Source organism: Orycteropus afer, unplaced genomic scaffold (assembly GCF_000298275.1).
Source record: "Orycteropus afer afer isolate SDZICR_OR568_19922 unplaced genomic scaffold, OryAfe1.0 scaffold00105, whole genome shotgun sequence".
In the NCBI taxonomy this organism is placed as follows: Eukaryota; Metazoa; Chordata; class Mammalia; order Tubulidentata; family Orycteropodidae; genus Orycteropus; species Orycteropus afer.
The window spans coordinates 9,828,417-9,845,096 of NW_006921692.1; the positions used below are offsets into that span (position 1 = coordinate 9,828,417).

Below are 16,680 nucleotides of genomic sequence, written 5' to 3' on the forward strand. Positions count from 1 at the left end.
TGTATACATACACACACACACATACACACACGAAACTAACATTTTTTGAAGATTTTTCCTGTACTGGCTTTTAAAAACTTGAACCAATACTTAAAAGCTCAGATTTTCTTGAAAAAATACCCTACATAGAAGCATGTGCCTAGTGAAACTGGAGTTTTATGGCCTCTACTTACAAAATGTATTTAGAACCAGCTACTTTAACCCTTCTTTCTTATGGGGTAAAGAAGCCCCTGAGCTTACTACATGGCAGACAGGGGAGATTTTTCTCATTAGTGTACTGTCCTCAAATACTTAAGAAGACAAATTCAATAAACCAGAAAATGTTCTAGCTAGACATGCTTTCTAAGTTCTTTGATTCTTGATGTATTTCAAAAATAAATAAATAAAGATTTTAAGTTAAACTAGAGATTAAGTATTTCTATATACCTTACTGGGAGCTCTGGTAGCATAGTGCCTGAGGCACTTGACTGCTAACCAGAAGGCTGGAGGTTCAAACCCACCAGCCACTCCTCGGAAGGAAGAGGGGGTAATCTACTTCTGTAGTGATACTGCCTCGGAAACCCAAGGAGGGGTTGCTATGAGTCAGGTCCGACTCAATGGCACATAACAACACAACAACAACATATACCTTACTGAATCTCAAAACAACACATTAATATCACAATACAGCACACACTGCCATCAAGTCGAATCTGACTCCTAGTGACCCCTCCTTGTGTTTCTGACGTGGTACCATGATGGAAGTAGATTGCCCAACCTCCCTTTCAAGGTGTGGCTGGTGGATTTGAACAACCAGCCTACTGTTTAGCAGTAAAATGCCTTAGACACTACAACACCAGAGGTCCCCTTCACATTAAGATCGGTGAACCAAAAAAGCAAACCAGCTATCAAGTCAATTCTGACACATAGTAACCTCACATGTGCAGAGTATAATAGCTCCATAGGGTGTAAGATGACCACATTTTGGAGGCAGACTGCCAGGCCATTTTCTGAGGCACCTCTGGGTGGGTTCAAGAGTTTAATGATTTGTTATTCAAGAGTTTAATGATTTGTGAAGGTATTGTCCTCATTTTATCCAAGACTTGATACAGGTAAATCTGCAATTAATGACAAAGGGAAGATTTCAACCCAGAATTCGAAATCGCTCAACCCTCAACACTATTGTGTCTACTTTTTCCAAAGGCAGAAAACCATAGTGATCCACAGAAAAATGACACCTGATTCGTCACTGCACAATCACAGACACATAAGCACAAGTCTATCTGAGCAAAGACAGGGGATATATCCACATATAGGTAGTTGCTAGGTAGTTTCTGAAAAATCTAAACATAGGTTCCAGCACATATGCTGAGAGAATAGACAAAATTTAAGGTTCTAGCATATCAACAGTTTTATACTAGGTCCCAAGAGGAAATCCAGTGGTAGGTTGAGGACTGCCCTAGGCAGCTATTTAGTTCCATGAAGAGATATTGAACAACCCAAAATAGTATTTCAAGAATTCAGAAATAAAATTTTCACACGTATATTCTGGTATTTAAACATTGACTTTGAAACAGTACAACACTCACTCTCACCAGAGTTTGGAAACCCAGCAGACCACCAATTTGTGACCTCTGCTTCACTGTATTCTTTGTTAACACCAGCGACATTACAACCCTAATCAGCATGGGATTCAAATATTCAGAAACTAATTTGTTTTCTCTGCCTAATACAAAACCATAGGGACTAAGTCATTAGAGTTTAAATGGTAAGCAATATGGAGCTTCTAATATTTCACTAGGCATTGTAAAATAAATTTGATTCATTGATACAATTACAAATCAGAGCCATCTCTCATTTCTATTATGGTATATCATGGTCAAAGCTCTAGAATGGGTGGTATTTCCTGTATATTCCATTTCTAACATTCTAGTTTTTTATTTGGTCTAAGCAAATCAACACTGGTCAGTAGTACATTTGTCAAGGTAAATATTTAGGCTATAGGCCTAGAGAAAATAAATGAAGCTCTTAAACAACTAATTAATTAAACTTAAAAATATATACACTATTGGCTTTACTATGATTAATTATTATGCATGGAGAAATAATAACAAAAATCTTTTCCCCTTCAATTGAAAAAAAATGAATGTTACACACACACACACACGTATGTATAATTACAGGGCAGCCAAAGCCAAGTTTGCATTTCTCTTTTATAACATAAATTGTCAACAAGTTTCTGACCTAGGAATAATAAAAAAATTAATCCCCACAATTTAAGAGCATGAAACAACTAAACCATACACATATTTTGATCAATAAACATACTAGAAATTACCAAAATAAAATTAAGCTCATGCTCAATTAGCACACTCCATATTTCACAGAATAAGAGGCATTAGCATTCATGTAGTAAGTTTATTTACAAACATAACAAGTAGGCTATGACTTCAACAGTTTGATCCGTTTTTCAGAGGCTGGACTTCTTAAGACACCCTTCCTTTTACCTGAGGGGAAAAAAGAGAAACAACTCTCCTTAATGAAATTTGAAAAAAATCCCACTTATTTCACAGAAGGGTGTTTGATTAAGTCTGGCCATTAGTTTATACGGTACATCAGAAAGCGTTTACAGTATCATGAGTTTATTCATACTGATTTGCTTCATCATATGCACCAAAATCTCTTCATATTTATGCCTTAGATAAATCATTCTTCTATGCTGCAATAAATAGCCTTTTATTTTCCAATGTATATTTTAGAATTTATTCCAATCATCCTATGTTGTTATTTGCCATCGAGTCGGCCCCAACTCCTAGCGACCCCTCCTTGGGTTTCCGAGGCAGTTATCACTAGGGAAATAGGATTGCCCAACCTTCCTTATGAGGAGTGGTTGGTGGGTTTGAACCAGCCTTCTGGTTAGTAGTCAAATGCCTTGTTGTTGTTGTTATGTGCTGTCGAGTCGGCCCCGACTCATAGCAACCCCTCCTTGGGTTGCTGAGGCAGTATCACTACAGAAGTAGATTGCCCAACCTTCCTTCTGAGGAGTGGCTGGTGGCATTGCCAAATGTCCCCTGGGGTTCAAAATCACTCTCATTTAATAATTTTTTCCTTAATGCAAAAGGTATGTTTAGAAATTCAATTTTTCCCTAGATGGTCAAGTTGTCAGGCATAGATTTACATTTGCGTCAGCCTCCAGGACTGATAGGAATTCAAGAGGACCATGGATATTTATCTCTTGGAGCTTTTCACAAGATCATTCTGTATTGTAATCCTGGGTTTTAAAAAATGGAAGCATAATGAACACTTTACAAAAGGAATTGATTGTTTAAGACTAATATAAATCAGCTTACTAGTACTTGCATGGTTAAAAGTGTAAGCTCCTCAACCAGACTGCCGGTGTAAGAATCCTGGTCCACCAATCATTAATTATGGGATCTTCAAGAACTTATTTCAGAAGAGTAACCCTCTTCTGAATTCAATAAACCCTGGCTATCCTGGGGCAGGCCAAGAAATAGTTGTTGACAGGCTGAACAACCTGTCTCCATCAATGACACACTTAAACTTAATTTCAGGACTCTTCTCCATTCAACAAAGTATTTATGGGGTTATTCTTCTGAAAAGAAATTAAGGGAAAAACTTTGTTTCAGGAAGATTAAACATCCATTCATTACCTGTTCATGGATGAAACTTAAACATCCTTATTTCTTAAGTAGTTGGTGTCTTACTATAAAGAAAGGTGCAGCAAATCCAGACCCTAAGTATAGAGTCATCATAATTAACAGTCGCCACTTGTTTTCCACTGAAAATGGCAAATTCTGTTGGAAAAACAAAAAGCAACAAAATACGAAATTCAAGTCATCTTATTATTTTATGTATCAAAAAATAAGCAGACAGTGAATGTAAGATGTTTTATTGTAGAATACAGTTATATATTCGATCTATCAGAGGCCTTTGAAAATATTGTCTTTCAAATCCTATGACTTCATCACACACAGTGCTCACAACCATGGAGTCAATTCTTACTCATAGAGGCCCCCACTGGGTTTCCTAGGCTGTAAATCTTTACGGAAGCAGACTGGCTCATCTTTCTTTCTCAGAGTGGGCAATGGATTTGAACCACCGACCTTCCAATTAGCAGCCAAATACCTTAACCACTACACCACCAGAATTCGTTTTCAGAAGGTAAAAAATATCTCACTTAAATATAACGTCAATCTCTAGGGCTACGGTGTAATACTGTGGGAAATAGTTTTCTATTTTAGAAAATCGAAAAGAAAAATAAATTATTCAAAGTAGTCATTTTTAAAACGTAATGCACTGTTTTATTTTACTATTATTAGAAACTTGCCGCCTAGTAAAGACACAATAGTGACAACTGCACTGCCAAGCAAAGTTTTACTTTTTCATAATCAAACTGTCCTATTTTTAACACCCTTTCCGCCCTTTACTAACAGGCCTCGCATACCTTTCGAAGGTAGTTACTGCTAACCACACAATTTATCTATACGACAGGCTATATCTAAACATCCAAATGGAAAATGCCTGAACTACAACCACAGGCCCTCATTTTCTCATCAGTTCTCAATGACCTTCACTCCCACTACGATGACTTCCACCTCGACATTAGACCGCAACACCTAAAACCAGGGTGTCCTGGGTCCTCAAGTGTTTCTTCTGTGGGATTGGGGGTGTATGTAGTGAAGGTAAGGCTTCACCTGTTCATTCCTTTGGGCGGCTACGATGGGCCGCGGAGGTCCTCAGCTTTCTCCCTTCCCTTTGAGGAAGCAGAATAGTAGTCTGCATGTCAGCCAAGGTTCCTGCCTGACATTTCCATTTCTTGAGCCTGTGGGTGGCACTGGGATTCAGCGAGTGCAAATGTCCCTTCCCTCAACCAAGCCGTGATCCTAACATACTAACCTTCCCTGGGCCCTCTTCATAGTGGCTCCTTCGGACCACAGACGTGGTAAACCTTCGGATGCTCTGCCCCAACATAGCGCTGTTGGAGTCCCTGCGAACGGCTCAGAGACCAAGGACGGAAGAAATGGCGGAACAAATCCTGCCTTCACGACCTTGTTGCCCTATGTTCAATGTTCGAAAGGGAAGATGGGAAACGGGGCAGCGGCTTCGGGGAAACGCGACAAAGTGGCGGGATCCGAGGATTGTGGGAAATGTAGTTCAGAACATCGTGGCTCCCTTCTAGTCTTAAAGGATTGTAGGAAATGTAGTCCTTCTCCAGGTATTGGGCTGACGAAAGTCAGTGTCGTTTCTTAACCAATAGTGACTGACTAACTGACTGCTTCAGACCGGAGTTGTTTTCTTGAGTTCAGGTGTAGGATTCTTCGACGTGTTTCCAGAATTGATTTTACTGAATCTAGGGAAGCAATTTCACCCTGGTGTTCTAGTTTATTGAACAGGAAATTAAAGTTTCTCTATTTATCAGGAGCTCTGGTAGCACAGTGCCTAAGGCACTTGACTGCTAATCAGAAGGCTGCTGGTTCAAACCCACCAGCCACTCCTGGGAAGGAAGGTTGGCCAATCTACTTCCTTAGTGATTCTGCCTCGGAAACCCAAGGAGGGGTCGCTATGAGTCAGGTCTGACTTGAGGGCACATAACAACAACATTTCATTTATCAGTGAATATTTACGAGGTGAGTATGATTTGCAATACAGATACAACTAGTTTTATTGCACTTCGTTTTATTGCATTTAACAGATACCTCATTTATTAAAAATTAAAGGTTTGTAGCAACTCTGGCGTGAGCAAGTTTATCGGCGCCATTTCCCCAACAGCTTGTGTTCATTTCGTGTCTCCCTCGCACTTTGGTAATTCTCACAATATTTTAAACTTTTTCATAATGCTATTCATAGACTACAGTATAGTGTAAACATAACTTTTACATTCAAGGGGAAACAAAAAAATATTGTGCAATTCATTTTATTGTGATACTCACTTTATAACAGTGGTCAGGAACTGAACCCACAATATCAACAAGGTATGCCTGTGCTTCACTAAGCACTGAGAGTTGTATAATCTGCTCTAGCCACTCCTTGGAAGGAAGAATGGGCAACCTACTTCCCTAGTGATATAGCCTCTGAAACCCAATAAGGGGTCGTTGTGAGTCAGATCCGACACCAGAGCAGTGAGTTTGTTTTTTTGGTTTAATCTGAGAAGACAAAGCATAAATACACATAACCAAACACCATGCAGCACAAAGGATATTAGAAAGAAAACTGAGTTTAAGACTAGTGGGAGAATCTATAAAGGTTTAGGAAACAGTCCAACAGAAAGAGGGCCAGAGGGAAGGCAAAACTGCAAGATCCATTGTGTGAAAGAGAAAGCAGCCCTTGACATCTGGAGTTAGCATAGCCAGGTCTTTGTGTTCTCTTTATGTTTGTGGTCTTTTTGTTCTTTGAACATAAACAATGGGAAAGAACATCAACATGAAAAAAGACCGTTCTGTGATTGCAGTGGGCCAAGAACAAAACCACTCAGTAATCATGTCATAACATGACAAAATATGAATATTATCCAAGAAACAAAAATGACCCAACATCCCCCTACTATGACTCCATAGTGGGATCTACCACAAGCAGCTGAGTAGCTGCCTTTGGGATGTGGTCTGCTTCCTGTACATAAAAAGAAGTCTTGGGGATAGTCTCTAGCTTATGGCATGCTTGAACCCTGCTGTGTCGTTGTTCAGCAGCCTGCCATGCTCTGCCGACCTTGGGACTTTCAATGAGCTTAAAGTAATGGCCTGGTGTGTGCTTTGGTAACATTGGGACTGTGCCATTTTGTTTGTCGACCTTGGGTTTGTCAGCCTCAGCAGCCAGTAGCTGCCTGAGTGAAGAGATGCCTCTAGCTTCAGCGGGCCAGGAGCAAGAGGCAGAACTGAAGCCCAAGGTTGAGGGGCTTTCACCCAGCCGCTAAAGCCTGGCACTTTGAGCTCAGACTTCCAGCCTCCTGAAGTGTAAGAGAATAAATTCCTGTTTTGTTAAGGCCATCCCAGTGGTATATTTGGTATATTTCCTGTTAGAGTGGTACTAGGTTACCAGAACACTTAGCCTTGGTCTAGTCTTTCCTACTTCTAGTTAAGATTTTTTAAGCTACTGTGTCGTAGAATTATCCTTGCTTTCTGATAGCATCCAGTTGAGAGCAATGTCATATTTCCTTGAACTTTTCCTGAAATCAGAACATAAGTCCAAATCCTATAACTTCTTTTTAACCCTTTCTTACTGAAATGCCACTAAGTTTTTCTTGGTATATGTTCTTCCTCACTATAGCAACCCTTTTGGCAAACCCAATTTGTTCAATTATTGATATGTTCTTAGTGGTCTTTTACTAGAGGGCATGGAGAGGAAGAAACAGTGATAAACAAGGTTAGGAAAGTGGTAATAGATTAGATTGTACAAGGTCCTGCTAACCTGTTTTATTCATCTGTGGGAGGATATACATTGCCTTAGATGGCTCGTTCATAGTGGTGGTGAACAAAGTCAAATGAGATCTAAATTTTGTTCTGAAAACTAGATGTATAATGTGTGCTTTATTTAACCTTTCTTTATTTTATGAAAAAGAGAAGCCATATTTAAAAAAAGACAAAATTTAATACATTTTATTTCTGTGTCACTATGACTCTGAAAGGACTCAACAGCATTTGGTTATTGTTGTTTATTTCTATATCTAACTTCTGATTGAGTGGAGGCACATTTAATGCATTATAACCAATGTCCTCCACTCACTATATAGGGAATATATAATATTCAGTCCCTGGTGGTACAAACTGTTAATGTACTTGCCTGCTAACTGAAAAGTTGACTGTTGGAGTTCACCAAGAGGAAACTAGGAAGAAAAGCCTGGTGATACACTACCAAACAATCAGCCATTGAAAACCCTACAGTTCTACTCTGACACATGGGGTCACTATGAGTCAGAATTGACTCCACAGAAGCTATATATATATATATATACATATATACATATACATATATATATATATATGTTAGGTGCCATTGAGTTGGCTCTGATTCATAGGGACCCCATGTACAACAGAATGAAACACTGCCTGGTCCTGCACCAGCCTCACAATCCTTGTTATACTTGAGCTCATCATTGCAGCCACTGTGTCAGTCCATCTTGTTGAAGGTCTTCCTCTTTTTCACTGACTCCCTGCTTTACCAAGCACAATATCCTTCTCCATGGACTAATCCTTTCTGATAACATGACCTAACTAGGTGAGATTAAGTCTGGCTATTCTTGCTTCCAAGGAGCATTCCGGCTGCACTTCTTCTAGGACAGATTTGTTCATTTTTCTGCCAGTCCATGGTATTTTCAGTATTCTTCACCAACACCAAAATTCGAAGGCATCAACTCTTCTTCTGTCTTCCTTATTCATTGTCTGCTTTCACATGCATATGAGGCTATTGAAAATCCCATGGATTGGGTTAGGCACACCTTAGTTTTCAAAGAGACATCTTTGCTCTTCAGCACTTTAAAGAGATCTTTAGTAGCATGTTTGCCCAGTACAATGAGAAAACTGATTGTTTTTTAAAATTTTTATTGTGATTTGGGTGAAAGTTTACAGAGCAAATTCATTTTCCATACAGCAGTTCACATATGCTTTGTCTCATGATACTGACTACAATTTACTACAATGCAACAGCTCTTCCCACTTCCTCCCCACAGTTACTTACTTCTTCCCTCCCATGCACTCCTGCCCCCTGATCTGTCTCCCTGTGCATACACAGCCCTTCTATTCTCCCATGATTGATTTCTCCAAGGAGTATAAATGTTCAGCTCATATGCCTGTCTTTTATTTGTCTGGAAGCCTCAGGAGTAGGTTCAATTTCAGACCTGAAGGTCAGTTAGGGGCCATAGTCACAGGGGTTCCACCAGGCTCTATCAGACCAGCAAACCTGGTCCCCCAATTTTTTTTTTTTTTTTTTTTATGATTTTGAGTTTTGTTCCACGGTGTTCTCCCACTCTATCCAGGATCTCCTATGTAGATCCCCCTCTGAGTGGTTGACAGTGGCACCATCTAATTCTTCTGGTCTTATAGCATACAGGCTGAGGATTGCATGGTGTACCCATTCATTGCACTAAGTTTTTCCATGTGTCTTTGGTTTTCTTAATTCTTCTTTGCTCTGGATGAGGAGAGACCCATTGTTGCATCTAGATGGCTGTTTGCAAGGTTTTAGGATCCCTGTTGCTACTCAGCTATGTAGGATGTGGAACAATGTTTTGTGTAGTATGTTATGCCAATTGAGCTTGATGTACCCTACTGCCATGGTCTGGAGCCCACAGGTCAAATTACTCACACCCTCTGTGTAACTGACTATCAAACTTGTCCCTTGTCAGCTCTACTATATACTGGAAATTCTTACAGAACATACAAATACACTTGTAGAAATATTGTCTGCCAACCCTATACATGGTCATGGGCACACTCTCCCCTGAAGTACCTGATCATTTACCCTGAGACAACTGATTTCTTAACTACTGCTTCCATGAATGTTGATTGTGGAGTCAAGTAAAATGAAATCTTTGACGACTTCAATGTTTTCTCCATTATCATGATGTTGCTTTTTAGTCCAGGTGTGGGGATTTTTGTTTCCTTTATATTGAGGCTTAATCTATATTGAAGGCTGTATAGTCTTTGATTTTCATCAATAAGTGCTTCAAGTCATTTCCACTTTCAGCAAGCAAGATTATGTCATCTGCATATCACTGGTTGTTAAATGAGTCTTCCTCCAATCCTCATGCCATGCTCTTAATATAGTCTAGCTTTTTGGATTATTTGCTCAGCATACAGATTGAATAAGTATGGTGAAATGATACAACCCTGACACACTCCCTCCTGATTTTAAACAGTGCAGTAACTCCTTATTCTGTTCAAATGGTAGTCTCTTGGTCTACATACAGGTTCTTCATGATCCCAGTTAAGTGTTCTGGAATTCCCATTCTTTGCAGTATTAACAGGGAGCTCTGGTAGCATAGTGCCTAAGGCACTTGACTGCTAATCAGAAGGCTGGCAGTTCAAACCCACCAGCCACTCCTCGGAAGGAAGATGGGGCAATCTACTTCCGTAGTGATACTGCCTTGGAAACCCAAGGTGGGGTCTTTACGAGTCGAGTCCGACTCGATGGCACATAACAACAACAACAGCAGTATTAACAATAATTTGTTATGATCCACACAATCAAATACTTTTGCATGGTCAATAAAACACAGGTAAACATCTGCCTGGTATTCTTTGTTTTCAGTCAAGGTTCATCTGACATTAGCAATGATATCCCTCCTTTCATGTCCACTTCTGAATCTAGCTTGAATTTCTGTAAGTTCCCTGTCAACATATTGCTGCAAGTATATATATATATTCAATTATTTAAATATCCCATTCAGTGTCTCATTGTATTAGAAATATGACTACTTTTCTGGAAATTAGACCTTAAAACTCCATGGTCAAGGGGTGGGCCCTATGTTGCCAGGCACGTGAGTGTAGTCATTTTAAACCCTTAATCCCATTCTAGCCCAATTGCCAGCTGGATGTCAATGAGTGACCCCAGTCAACACTGTATAAAGCAGAGTTTCCCAAATGATCCTGCTTAAAATGATAATCTACAGATTTTTGAGGTATAGTAAAATGGTTTATTTAAACCTTTCAAATTTGAGATAGTTTGTTACATAGCAATAAATATCTGGAACAGACACTTAGTAGAAAAACAACTACACAACTACTTTCTCAGGGAAATCAGCCTCTCCACTAACTGTCCTGTTGGGAACACAGTTTCTCATCACCAGTCTGTGGATGTGGGAATTTGGTTGTGTCATTTACAATATTTATTTAAGTAAATTAATGCATTAATACAACATTTAGCTTAATAAACATCCTTTTATTTTCCTCCTTGAAGCACACATCTGTCACAATTCTCCAGCTTTAATGGGTTGAGCTGAATTACACTGAACAAATCAAAACATCCAAAGTCTGGAAAGAATGATTCCATTTGATGGTGTTGTAGCAGCAGTTGTACTTTGGTGAATGTTAGATGCTCTCAGAAATACACTTTGCAGCTTTTTAGATATTCCTTTTGGGTTAGCTTGGTAAATTGGAATGGGATTAAGGTGGTTAGAACACTTAGCCCCAAGTTGATTATTGATTTTGTATTAATGGAGGAGCTCTGGTAGCATAGTGGCTAAAGCACTTGACTGCTAACCAGAAGGCTGGCAGTTCAAACCCACCAGCCACTCCTCGGAAGGAAGGTTGGACAATCCTACTTCCATAGTGATACTGCCTCGGAAACCCAAGGAGGGGTCGCTATGAGTCGGGGCCCACTCGACGGCACATAACAACAACAACAACATTAGCCATAGGAGGAGCTCTGGTGGTGTAGTGGCTAAGGCATTTGGTTGCTACCCAAAGGTCAGTGGTTCAAACCCACCAGCTGTTCCATGGAAGAAAGATGAGACAGTCTGCTTCCATAAAGATTTACAGCCTTGGAAACCAAGTGAGGGTCACTATGAATTGGGATTGACTCAATAACAATGAGTTTGTTTTTGGATAAGCCATAGAAGGAGCCCTGGTGGTACAGTCATTAAGTGCTTGGCTACTAAACCAAAAATTGGTGATTCAAACTCACCTGTTCTCTCTGTGGGAGAAAGATCTGGCAGTCTGCTTCTGTAAAGATTTACAGCTTAGGAAACTCTATGGGGCAGTACTACTGTGTCCCATAGGGTCACTGTAAGTTGGAATTGACTTGATGACAAGGGGTTTGGTTTGGTTTAATCAGCCATAGAGCACATTGTCATGTTTTACTTCCTGACAATTTAAAATTTTCTCTAAAAAATGTTTTTGTGACTATACCAACTTCCCTCCCCTTGATCTTAGTAACCTGCTTGACCAATATAAACACCAGTGATATTTTGAGACTAACTTATCAAAGCTTTATCACTTTTATTCAGGAAACTTGGAATCTTGCTTAGGAGAAGCCAGCTGCCATGTAAGAAGTCCAAGTGCTCTGTGACTGCCAGAGTATGAGGAAGCCTAGGCTAGCCATATGGACAAGCACATAGAGAGAGCGAAGAAGAGAGATAGAATGAGAAGAGAGAGAGAGAGAGAGAGAGCGAGCAAAAGAGAGAGAGAGACAGATGGACAGACAGAAAGACACTAAGGGGTAGAAACATAGCTAGGCCCCAGTTGTTTTAGTTATCCCTGCCCAGGACACAGATGTGTTAGTGAAGAAGCCTTCAGGTGACTCTAGTCACAACAACATGACTTGTTGATGTTAGGTGCCATCAAATCAATTCTGACTCATAGTGACCCTACGTACAACAGAAAGAAATACTGTCTGCTCCTGCGCAACCCTCACACTCCTTGCTATACTTGAGCTCATCATTGCAGCCACTGTTTCAATCCATCTTGTTGAGGGACTTCCCCTTTTACTCTGACCCTTTATTTTACTTAGCATGATTTCCTTCTCAAGGGAATGGTCCTTCTGACCACATCATCAAAGCAGGTGAGACAAAATCGGACCATTCTCGCTTCCAAGGAGCATTGTGGCTGGACTTTTTTCAGGACAGATATTTTCATTCTTCTAGCAGTCCATGGTACTTTCAGTACTCTTTGCCAGCACCACAATTCAAAAGCATCAACTCTTCTTAAGTCTTCCTTATTCATTGTTCAGCTTTCAAATGCATGTGAGGTGATTGAAACATCACGGCTTGGGCTTCCTTCCTCCCTACCTCTCTCCCTCCCTTCTTTCCTTCCTTCTTTCCTTCCAGGAATATTACTCATACAGTAACATGATGTATATAGCAGCATAGTGCCTAAGGCACTTGACTGCTAACCAGAAGGCTGGTGGTTCAGACCCACCAGCCACTCCTCGGAAGGAATATGGGGCAATCTACTTCCGTAGTGATACTACCTCGGAAACCCAAGGAGGGGTCTCTGAGTTGGGTCCGACTTGACGGCATGTAACAACAACAGCTGTGACCCTGTAGCCATTTATGTGGTCTACGCTCCTCTTGAATTAAGTAGTCTGTGTCTCTATATCTGTTCTTCTTCCCATGATTTTTTTCCTTCTACTTATTTTTGTTACTGACTGTCCATTTTCTGATATCCTCTCTCTTTCTGATCTTTGGTATTCACAAAACCAAACCTACAGCCAGAAAAACCAAATACTAAATAATACCAATCCCACTGCCATCCAGTTGATTGCAACAATGAAGCAACACCCATTGGGTTTCCAAGGCTGTACATTTTTATGACGAGCTCTGGTGGCATTGTGACTAAGGCATTTGATTGCTAACCAGAAGGTTGGTGGTTCAAACCCGCCAGCCACTCCTCGAAAGGAAGACTGGGCAATCTACTTCTGTAGATATACAGCCTCAGAAACTTAAGGAGGGGTCATTAGAAGTTGGATCTGACTTGACGACAGTGAGTTTGTGAGTGAATAAATCTTTACGGAAGGAGATTGCTTCATCTTCCTTCCACAGAGCACCTGGTAAGTTTGACCCACTGACCTTCTGGGTAGCAGCCAAATGTCTTAGCCACTATACCACCAAAGCACAATTTTTGAAAGTATGTGATTGATATATAAGTTCTTCCTAATTTACTCATTTGGTTAACAAAGCATCATGGTAACAAAGTATTGAGAATGTTTGCCTTATTCATTATTTTATTACTGGAAGAAGTATATTTGCTCAGCAGTCTTGGAAGTTTAAACTTCATGGTCAGTTCTGCACAGGCCTCTTCTAAAGGTCTAGAAAAGACACTAGTAATATAGGATTTTGTAAAATTTGAAATATTTTAATTAAAAAGAATTAAAATGTCTGTCCCCTTCCACTGGAACTCTTCTGCTGTCATACTTTCCTTTGGTGTAGGTGATGTTGAGGACTTCAGTGGCAAATTGACTAATGAGCTCGTCAACTCAGAGTATTTAAGATTATTTGCTACACAAGAAAGTTTAAAATGCCTTAAATGTTATAGCTCATATATGAAAGAAACTTAATACAAGTTTCCCCAAATTTGAAAAATCCATAAAATGTACATAACATTGCTAAAAAGAGTAGTGACACAGAAACATTTGAATGAGTCACTTCTTTAAAACAATTAATCAAACTGTTTTGTTAAAATAGTGAATTATCTTTCTAGTCTCTTAATTGAAAATAATGTTAAAAATAGTTTTCATATAAAGTAGTGATCAAAGATGTGCAGTAAAATTGTAGGAAACTATAAAAGAGGTGCATCAGACAATCAATTACTAAAATACCATTTTTCTGGATTTTGTAATATTCCTAGTCTATTTTAGCCTTTTAAAATTTGGAAGTCATGTAATTTCTTTATTTGACTAAAAATAAATATTCTCTTTTACATTTAATTATTTATTTGTAATCCTATATATGTGTGTTTTTTCATAAAAATCTACATCTACCTTCCATGTGGGACAATAGAATGAATCAAATATAAATAAAAAACAGAACAATAAGGTAGTTTCATTTAAAACAATTAAGTTAAAACTAATTTGATTTTTATCTCAAGCATTTAGAAAATGTATATGCTGTCAAATCATTTTGCCAGTTCCTTCAGTGCAGCTTGGACTTCCTTCAATGCCATTGGTTCTTGGTCATTTGCTACCTCCTGAAATGGTTGAACATCAGTCAGGTTTTTTTTTTTTTTTTTTTTTTATAGTGATTCTGTGTATTCCTTACATCTTCTAATGCTTCCTGCATCTTTTAATATTTTCTCAAAAAAATTGCTCAGTATTACAACCCAAGACTTGAATTTTTCCTTCAGTTCTTTGTGGTTGAGAAATATTGAGCATGTTGTTTCCTCTTGGTTTTCTATCTCCATGTCTTTGCACATTTCATTATAGTACTCTGCTTTGTCTTCTCAAGCTGCCCTTTGAATCTGTTCACTTTTACTTCACTATTTTTTCCATTCACTGTAGCTACTCTTCATTCAAGAGCACGTTTCAGAGTCTCTTCTGATATCAATGTTGGTCTTTTCTTCTTTTCTGTCTTTTGAATGACCTTTTGATTTCTTCATGTATGATGTTCTTGGTGTCATCCAACAATTTGTCTGATCTTCAGTCATTGTTGTTCAATGCATCAAATCTATTCTTCAGATTATCTCTGAATCAGGTGGAATATAACCAAGGTCATATTTTGGTTCTCATGGATTTGTTTTAATTTCCTTCAGCTTCAACTTAAACAATTGATATAAGGAATTGTATAAACAATTGATTATCTGTTCCACAGTTAGCTACTGGCCTTGTTTTGACTGGTGATGTTAAGATACTTCATCACCTATTTCTACAGATGTAGTCAATTTGAATCCTGTGTATTCCATCTGACACAGTCCATGTACAGTCGCTGTTTATGTTGTTGAAAGAAGTTATTTACAATGAATAAGTCATTGGTCTTGCAGAATTCTATTACATGATCTCTGCCATGATTTCTATCATGGAGGCCACATTTTTTAGCTGCTGATGCTTCTTCCTTGTTTCCAACATTTTCATTCCAATCACCAGTTACTATCAGTGTATCTTGATTACACATTTAGTTAATTTCAGACTGCAGAAGTTGGTAAAAGTCTTCAATTTATTCATCTTTAGCTACAGTGGTTTGTGTGCAAATTTGAGTAATAGTAATATAATTGGTCTTCCATGTAGGCATATGGATAATATCCTTTCACTGACAATATTATACTTCAGGAGAGATTTTGAAATGTTCTTTTTGACCATGAATATGATGCCACTCCTTTTCAATTTGTCATTCTCAGCATAATAGGCCATATTATTATCTTATTCAAAATGGCCAATACCAGTCCATTTCAGCTCACTAATGCCTTTGTTGTTGTTGTTAGGTGCCGTTGATTTGGCTCCAACTAATAGTGACCCTATGTACAACAGAAAAAAACACTCCCCGGTGTTTGATATTTTCTACATTTGGTTGGATCACTTTTCTTTGGAATAGGCACAAATATGGAAGTTTTCCACTCAATTGGCCAGTAGCTGTCTTCCAAACTTCTTGCCATAGATGAGTAAGGGCCCATAGCACTGTATCTGTTTGTTGAAACATCTCAATGGATATTCCATCAATTCCTGGAGGCTTTTTTTCACCAATTCCTTCAGTGCAGCTTGGACTTCTTTTTTTCAATGCCATTAGTTCTTGATCATATGCTATCTCCTGAAATAGTTGAATATTGATCAATTCTTTTTGGTACACTGATTCTGTATATTCCTTCCATTTTCTTTTTAAGCTTCCTGCATCATTCAATATTTTCCCCATAGAATCTTTCAATATTACAGTTCTTTCAGCTTGAGAAATGCTGTGTATTTTCTTACCTTTTGGTTTTCTAACTCCAGGTCTTTGCACATTTCATTATAACAATTTACTTTGTCTTCTGGAGCTGCCCTTTGAATTCTTCTGTTCAGCTTTTTTATCTTGTCATTCCTTCCATTTGCTTTAGCCACTCTCCATTCAAAGCAAGTTTCAGAGTCTTTTCTGACATCCATTTTGGTCTTTTCTTTCTTTCTTGTCTTTTTAATGACCTGTTTCTTTCTTCATATATAATATTCCTTATGTCATCCCACAATTCATCTGGTTTTCAGTCACTGGTGTTTAATGAGTCAAACCTGTTCTTCAGATGATCTCTAAATTCAGGTGGGATATAATGGTCATATTTTGGGTCTCATGGACTTGTTTTT

At 38.8% G+C, this 16,680-nt stretch overlaps 1 non-coding gene across 1 annotated transcript; it reads right to left on the reverse strand.

The window, feature by feature from the left end:
• Positions 1 to 2,590: 2,590 nt before the first annotated feature.
• On the reverse strand, positions 2,591 to 2,653 carry LOC122150209. The gene has a single exon (XR_006163541.1). It is a non-coding gene; the product is annotated as a small nucleolar RNA Z39 (small nucleolar RNA).
• Positions 2,654 to 16,680: the final 14,027 nt, after the last annotated feature.